A 6,676-nucleotide genomic window follows, 5' to 3' on the forward strand; every position below is an offset into this window, starting at 1 on the left:
TTTGCTTAATCCAGCATTCCCAACATGATTAGAGCCTGGGACCCTGTGTTAACCACAAGCTTATTAACCTTCCTCAACACTAATGTTTGACAGAAGATCCTGTGGGAAATGCTGCTTGATTTGCCTTAGACTAAACCTTGAGGTCAACCAAATCCCTTGTACCTTGAGGCTTGTGTGTGTGTGTGTGTGTGTGTGTGTTCATGTGCATGCGCATGCTACAGTGAGAGACAGAGAGTCTTCAAATTGACTGTGAAAATTGCATGATAATGCCACTACTTGTTGCCATCTGAACTGGTCACTTTAATGGGCTCTGACAAGAATACAAAATCTTCACTTTGATTTGGGTCCATTAATTTCATTCTTTGCAGAGGGTCTGGTTGACTCACTTTGACAACAGGAATATGAAAATTTCAACAGGACAGATGTCCATGACAATGCCTTGACTTCTCCCTCTCCTACCCAGTGTCAAGGCAGTTGTATTTCAATTTGTTTTTCCATGGCATTTATGACCAGCAGATGCTCTATGATGTGTCCAAGGCAGCTGGCAAGTGCTGAGAGAGAGAGAGCTGCACACAGGAGGGCTTCACTTGTTACAACAGAACACTGAAGTTGGTCTCAAGAAAGAATATTAAACCTGCAAGGATGCCTGACCACCAGATGTGACCTGGTTGCCTTGAACTTCACCTTCTCGAAGAAGGCAGCATCATCTAGTGGCCCGGAGTCTGTGTAGGCTGGAGTTCGACTGCCTGTGTTTGAATTTTGCCTCCACCACTTAACAGCTGTTTGACCTTGGGCAAGTTGCTTAACCACTCTCAGTCCTAGTTCTCTAATCTTCAGTAACATTTATCTCATAGCATAATAGTGCAGATTAAATATGTGTAAAGTTCTTAGAGCATAAGTAATGGTACAATATATGCTAGTTAATATCATTGTATTAGTTCGTTTTCGCATTGCTGTAAAGATACTACCCAAGACTGGGTAATTTATAAAACAAAGGGAAGGCGTTTAATTGACTCACAGTTCTGCATGACTGGAGAGGCCTCAGGAAACTTACAATCATGGCAGAGGAGAAAGCAGCCCCATTTTACATGGCAGCAGGTAAGACAGCGTGTGTGTGTCACTACAGGAAAAACTACCATTTGTAAAACATCAGATCTTGTGATAATTCACTCACTATCATGAGAACCACATGGGGGAAATCACCCCTGTAATCCAATCACTTCCCACCAGGTCTCTTTCTAAACATCTGGGGTTCACAATTCAAGACGAGATTTGGGTAGGGACACAAAGCCTAATCATTATTATTGAAAATTTTCTTCATCCTCCTGCCTAGTAATTACTAACCCTTTCCTTTTGTTGGCATTCAGAAGTGGGGAGCTGTTTCCCTTTTAATGCTTGGCCCAGTTGTAGATAAAAACTCCATTTTTCCTTTCAGAGAGTCTTGCCTAAGAAAGGGCAACAGGGAAATAAACAGTAAGAATGCAAGAAGCGTCATCACAATCCAAAGCACACAACACAACATTTACCCTCCTCCTCAAGATTTAATGTGAGGAATAAATAAGATAGTGTATGCATAGTACTTAGCACATTGCATTTGCATAATAAAGGTTCATTAAATTTTATCTCAGTATGCTCTCAGTGTCTCCAGTGGTGTTAGAGTTGAGGGAGAAACTTACAGGGTGTTACATGTGTTTTCTAATTTGATTCCCCTGTAATAAAGCATTCTGATGGGAGATGAGGGCTTAGGGTATAGTCAATATCAATCTTCTCACAAGGACCTTTTATTAGTCCATTTTCATACTGCTGATAAAGACATACCCAGGACGTGGCAATTCACACAATAAGGGGGTTTGTTGGACTTATAGTTCCACACAGCTGGAGAGGCCTCACAATCATGGCAGAAGGTGAAAGGCACATGTCACACGGAGGCAGACAAGAGAAGAGAGCTTGTGCAAGGAAACTCCCCCTTTTAAAACCATCAGATCTCATGAAACTTATTCTCTATCACAAGAATAGCATGGGAAAGACCTGCCCTCATGATTCAATTACCTCCCTCCAGGTTCCTCCCAGGACAGGTGGGAATTGTGGAAGTTATAATTCAAGATGAGATTTGGGTGGGGACACAGCCAAACCATATCAGACCTTTTTTTAAAAAAAATATGTAAGGAGACCTTTGTTTTATAATTGAGAAAGTTGGAGAAGTTTAGCTGAGGTCAGGGACTACAGGAAGAATGGAGACAAGGACAACAGATAATATGATTTTGTTCACTACCTAACCCTTTGGAGAGTGTCTGAGTCCCTAAGGTTAGGAAGGTGAAGGTTGGAAGCTGAAAGAACTGACCAGTTTTTAGGAGATAATTTGGTGAGCTATGGGCATAAGTAGAACAGGTTTCGAGTCTTGGAGGAAAGGCAAATACAGTTTTGTCATGTTCTATTCCATTCTCTCCAACTCTGCGTGGAACCCAGCACTGTTCTGGCTCCCAGGAGTACTCTGGGTGCATTGGGAAATGACACCCTGGCCTGATTAAGGCAGTTTCACAAAGTGCACTCTCAACATGGGCAAAACCAAGGCTCCTCTAAGCAGCTTTTCAGACCATCAACTCTATCAGGGAAAGCAGAGCAGGAAAGGAAGAGCATGGTGGACACTGCATGGTAACAGTAGGGGATATATTTACAGGTCCACATGAGTCTGAATTCTCCTAGAAGTACCAGGGGCACACCTGGAGGGCAGAGGTGGCAAATCCACAGCATTTTTGCTGCCACTCTTATTCCCCTGTGCTCAGACATCACGAATCTATCACTGCCCTCTTTCTGATGAACTCAGATGCAGCCTCAGAATCCTCAACTTAGTGTTCCAGGCAACCCCAACCAACTGATCAAAGCTGATGGAGAAGGTGAAAGGCTACGTAGTCTTTGACCTATCATATAGAATCAGTGATTTCAGACAGAGGCTTCAAGATCCTTCATGACTAGGATCCTGTCTGATAGCTAAGCTGAAGCCTGCCTGAATACTCTGTGACTCTGTCCCACTTTATCCCTGCTTTTTCCTCTTCTCAGAAATGGTCTTTGCCATCTTTTCAACTTATATATAGTGTATGGAAGTTAAAATTTTTCCCCCTGAAGTTTTGATAATTTTGGTTTATAAAACACACTGATAATAGATAAATAGGAAAAAAGGCATACAAGGTTTATTGTATGCACACTTGTGTGTGAGAGTCATATTAAATATAAAAACTCAAAGAAATGGCCAAATGATTGATGTTTTTGTACTATCTGAGGTTATAGAAAGAATTGGGGATTGGCGCATGGCAAAAGAGATTATAAGAGGGAGAGAAGAGGAGGCTTGGCTAGCAAAAGTGGTCTTGTTATGCAGATGAAACCTCACAGGTAGCAGCCCTCAGAAGGAATAGTGGTAGCCAGTGGTAGATGTTTCTGCCAGAGCTTTAAAAGTGTCAAAATCTCAGTTAATCTTTCCTAGATTCAGATAAGGAAGAGTTTCAGAGAAAGCTTATTTGCATCTGTTGTTTACTTTATTTCCTTTAAAGATGCAAATCTTTCCCACAAAAGGCAGCTTTTCATTTATTCTTGTGTTTGTAGCCCTTCTGAATAAGCCATCTTGAAATATGTCAAAGAAGTATATTTTGGGGTAAAATATTTTAGTTTCTTCCATTTAGTACCTCCTCTGAAACTTTACTTTCAGAAAGTTTCACATATTAAAAGCCAAGTTGATAGCTTTGAAGAAATTTGGGTTAGAATTTTTGAGATAAGAGATAGGCAAAGAGCAGGAAAAAATAGAGATTGGGATAAGCAGAGAAGACCAAATTTATGTATATCATATCATAGCTTCTTAAATCAGTCTCTTAGTCCTGAGATAGGTCAGCGCAGTTGAACAGTTGCATCTTATTTCAGAATGTGGCATTGCAGATGGGCTTTCAGAGCCAGACTTCTACATCTGAGGTGGACAAGAAGATCTTTAAGAAGAGGCATTTCTGTGGAAACAGGAGAAAAAGGTTAATTTTGCAAGTATTCTGTAAACTAATTTTCCTAGATCTCTGAAGCATTTCAGATTGCAGTGGCAACCTGACAGATTTTCCTGGATTGTAGTTCTGACTAGGTGATCCAGTGAGCTTCCTGAGTAGTCCATACACCAACAAGCATGAAGGCTGTTTATATATAAGTTGCTGTAGTGGTTTAAAGTTTATATCAAGTTATCTAGATTCAGTTAGCAGGGCTTCAAGAAAAACACAGTTTTAATTTCTAGTGATTTTAAGTCACAAGGGCAGGAGAAAGTTGGAAATGTTGATCTGGAGACTTGAACCTAGGTAAGAATTTAGGAGTCAGTCAAAATTTTAGCCAAATAACAAAAACTCAAAAACAATGGTTAGACTTACAGTACAATAATATGTGTACTATAGTTTTCTTCTGAAACATAGCTTTTCTCTCTCCAGTCCCCCATTTTCACCAAGATGAATTATAGTAAAATTAATTTATTTGCAAAATAAGTTTTAGGTCTATTATACTTGGCCTGATTATTTGGATAAAGTACAGCAAGAATAGTGTTTGGCCATATAGGATGTTTTGAGCTGGCTTTGCTAGAACATTCTTGTAAGGAAATCTGGATTTGACTTTTTAAAATTTCTTGAGGCTTAGGAGCCAAGACAAAAACTGTCTGTAATACCTATATAAACTGGGTGAATTCTTCTATTCTTGAGGTCCCTAAAATATCTTGAGGTTTCTGGGCCAGAAAGTAACATTCTTCACTTACTGAAAGGTCAGGAACCCTGGAAAGAAACTGTGTAGACATGGCATCGGGTTAGTTTGTCCACAGGGCTTTTATCAGCTTTATAAAAGTTAACTTCAATTCCTCAAAGCAGTCTGGTCATATATGAAAATATGATCTCACAATCAAAGCCTTGGTAAAATAATCATTGTTTCCAACTGTGTCCTGTTATCAAAAAACCCAGCAACAACAAAACAAAAAACCCAAACACAGATTCTTATTGAACTCATACAAATAACTATATTGCCATAAAATACGAATACTCATGAATAGATTCTGAATTCTTGAGAAATCACGTAGAAAGAAAGGTAAATTCTTCAATTTTGCTCACAAAGGGGTATTTTACCCAATTGCTATAAAGCTATAGATAACTTAAAAGAAAAAAAAAATGGACTCTGACAAACAACACATAAAAAGAGTCAAAAATGTTTCAAACAAAAAAGTCATAAAAATTATTTTAGTCCTCCATCAGTTTAGTCTCATGTAATTAATTTTTAATCTGTTTGTTGTTATGTTAGCTGTTTGGGTGAGGGAGAAAGGACAAGATGGAAGAAGGTAAAGAAGGTAAACAAGATGGCACAGTTCCGGGTTCTTCATCAGCGACTCTCCCGTGCCCGGGAAAAACACCAACTATCTGCGCCTGCGCATTGTGACGTCAAAACAAAGAAATCGAAACTTACCCAGCCACGCCTATGAAGATGCCCTTACCCCCGCCCCCGTCCTGCCCACCTCAAGCCCCATCCATAAAAGGCCGCTCCCGGAAGACATCCGCGGGAACTTCCTCGGCCCCTCCTCATATGTGGACCCAGGAACCTCACCCGAGAACGCTGGAGTGAGTTCCTCGGCCTCCACCCCCGGAGACCGGTGAACCTTGCCCCTTCCTCCTTCACACTGGCTAGCTAATAAAGCTTTTTTACCTTGCCTACTTGCCTCATCTCTGGTGCCTGCTCCGGTGGTCACCTAAAACAAATCATTAGCAATTTTTTTAGTACAGTTATTTTTTTTTTTCCGTTGAATGTTTTGGAATCATTACCCAGTCAAAGTCACCAGCAAAGGTCTATTTCAGAGTGCCTGTCAGAATCTATTCATCCTTTCCAGGAACCTCCTTAAAGACATAACCTAGGATTATACTTGCTTGTAATGATGTTTTAGAGGAAGCATCAGCATAAAGCAATTTACTATAGACAAGATTTAAAGTGGTCATAAAGACAGAATTAACAAAGAAATTTGGTTATTTTCTGTGGCCTATGACAATTTTACATAATAGTAATATGTCTGATAACATGTATCAAGACATGTCAGGTTTTTAGGAATCTCATACAATTTCAGAAGACATTAATAACACATTTATACAAATATAACTCAAAAATAAACATTATTTCTAATTTGACAATGATTTAACAAACCAAATAAACTTAATGTCTCTCTTGGACTTCCAGGGGCCCTTTTTGGAATGTCAACAAGGTAGTACAAGGTCAAAAAGACTTAATCTTAGAATTTTGAGGTTAGATTTTAGGAAGCCTGTCAAATACCAAAAGTTTAAAACACTTAATCAAAATAAGATCACAGGTCACTGTAAAATAATATTTATTTAGCCAAAGTTATAATTAATGGATTTTAAAAAGCAAAGGTATCTTTAGTCTTTGATAGGAGACTTGCTTCTCTAATCAAAAGAGCTAACAAAGATAGCATAATGTACTACCACCCTCCCCACTTCTTTTATTCAGTTTACTCAAAAGGTAAACAAAAGTCTTTTGCTATATTTTATTAATACTACATGAAAATCTAGTTCAAAAGAGCAAACAAAGTTCTACATTTGCATCAGTGTATTATTAATACTAAAACTAATTTTGATAAAACCTTAAAAACAGATCAGTCTAATCTATCAGCTTTGAC

General features: G+C 39.0%; 1 long non-coding RNA gene across 1 annotated transcript; it reads left to right on the plus strand.

Moving 5' to 3' along the window:
* The first annotated feature begins 1,955 nt into the window (after positions 1-1,955).
* On the plus strand, positions 1,956-5,702 carry LOC116269745. Its single transcript, XR_004177487.1, has 2 exons — positions 1,956-4,010; positions 5,299-5,702. It is a non-coding gene; the product is annotated as an uncharacterized LOC116269745 (long non-coding RNA).
* Positions 5,703-6,676: the final 974 nt, after the last annotated feature.

Source organism: Papio anubis, chromosome 12 (assembly GCF_008728515.1).
Source record: "Papio anubis isolate 15944 chromosome 12, Panubis1.0, whole genome shotgun sequence".
Classification (NCBI taxonomy): domain Eukaryota; kingdom Metazoa; phylum Chordata; class Mammalia; order Primates; family Cercopithecidae; genus Papio; species Papio anubis.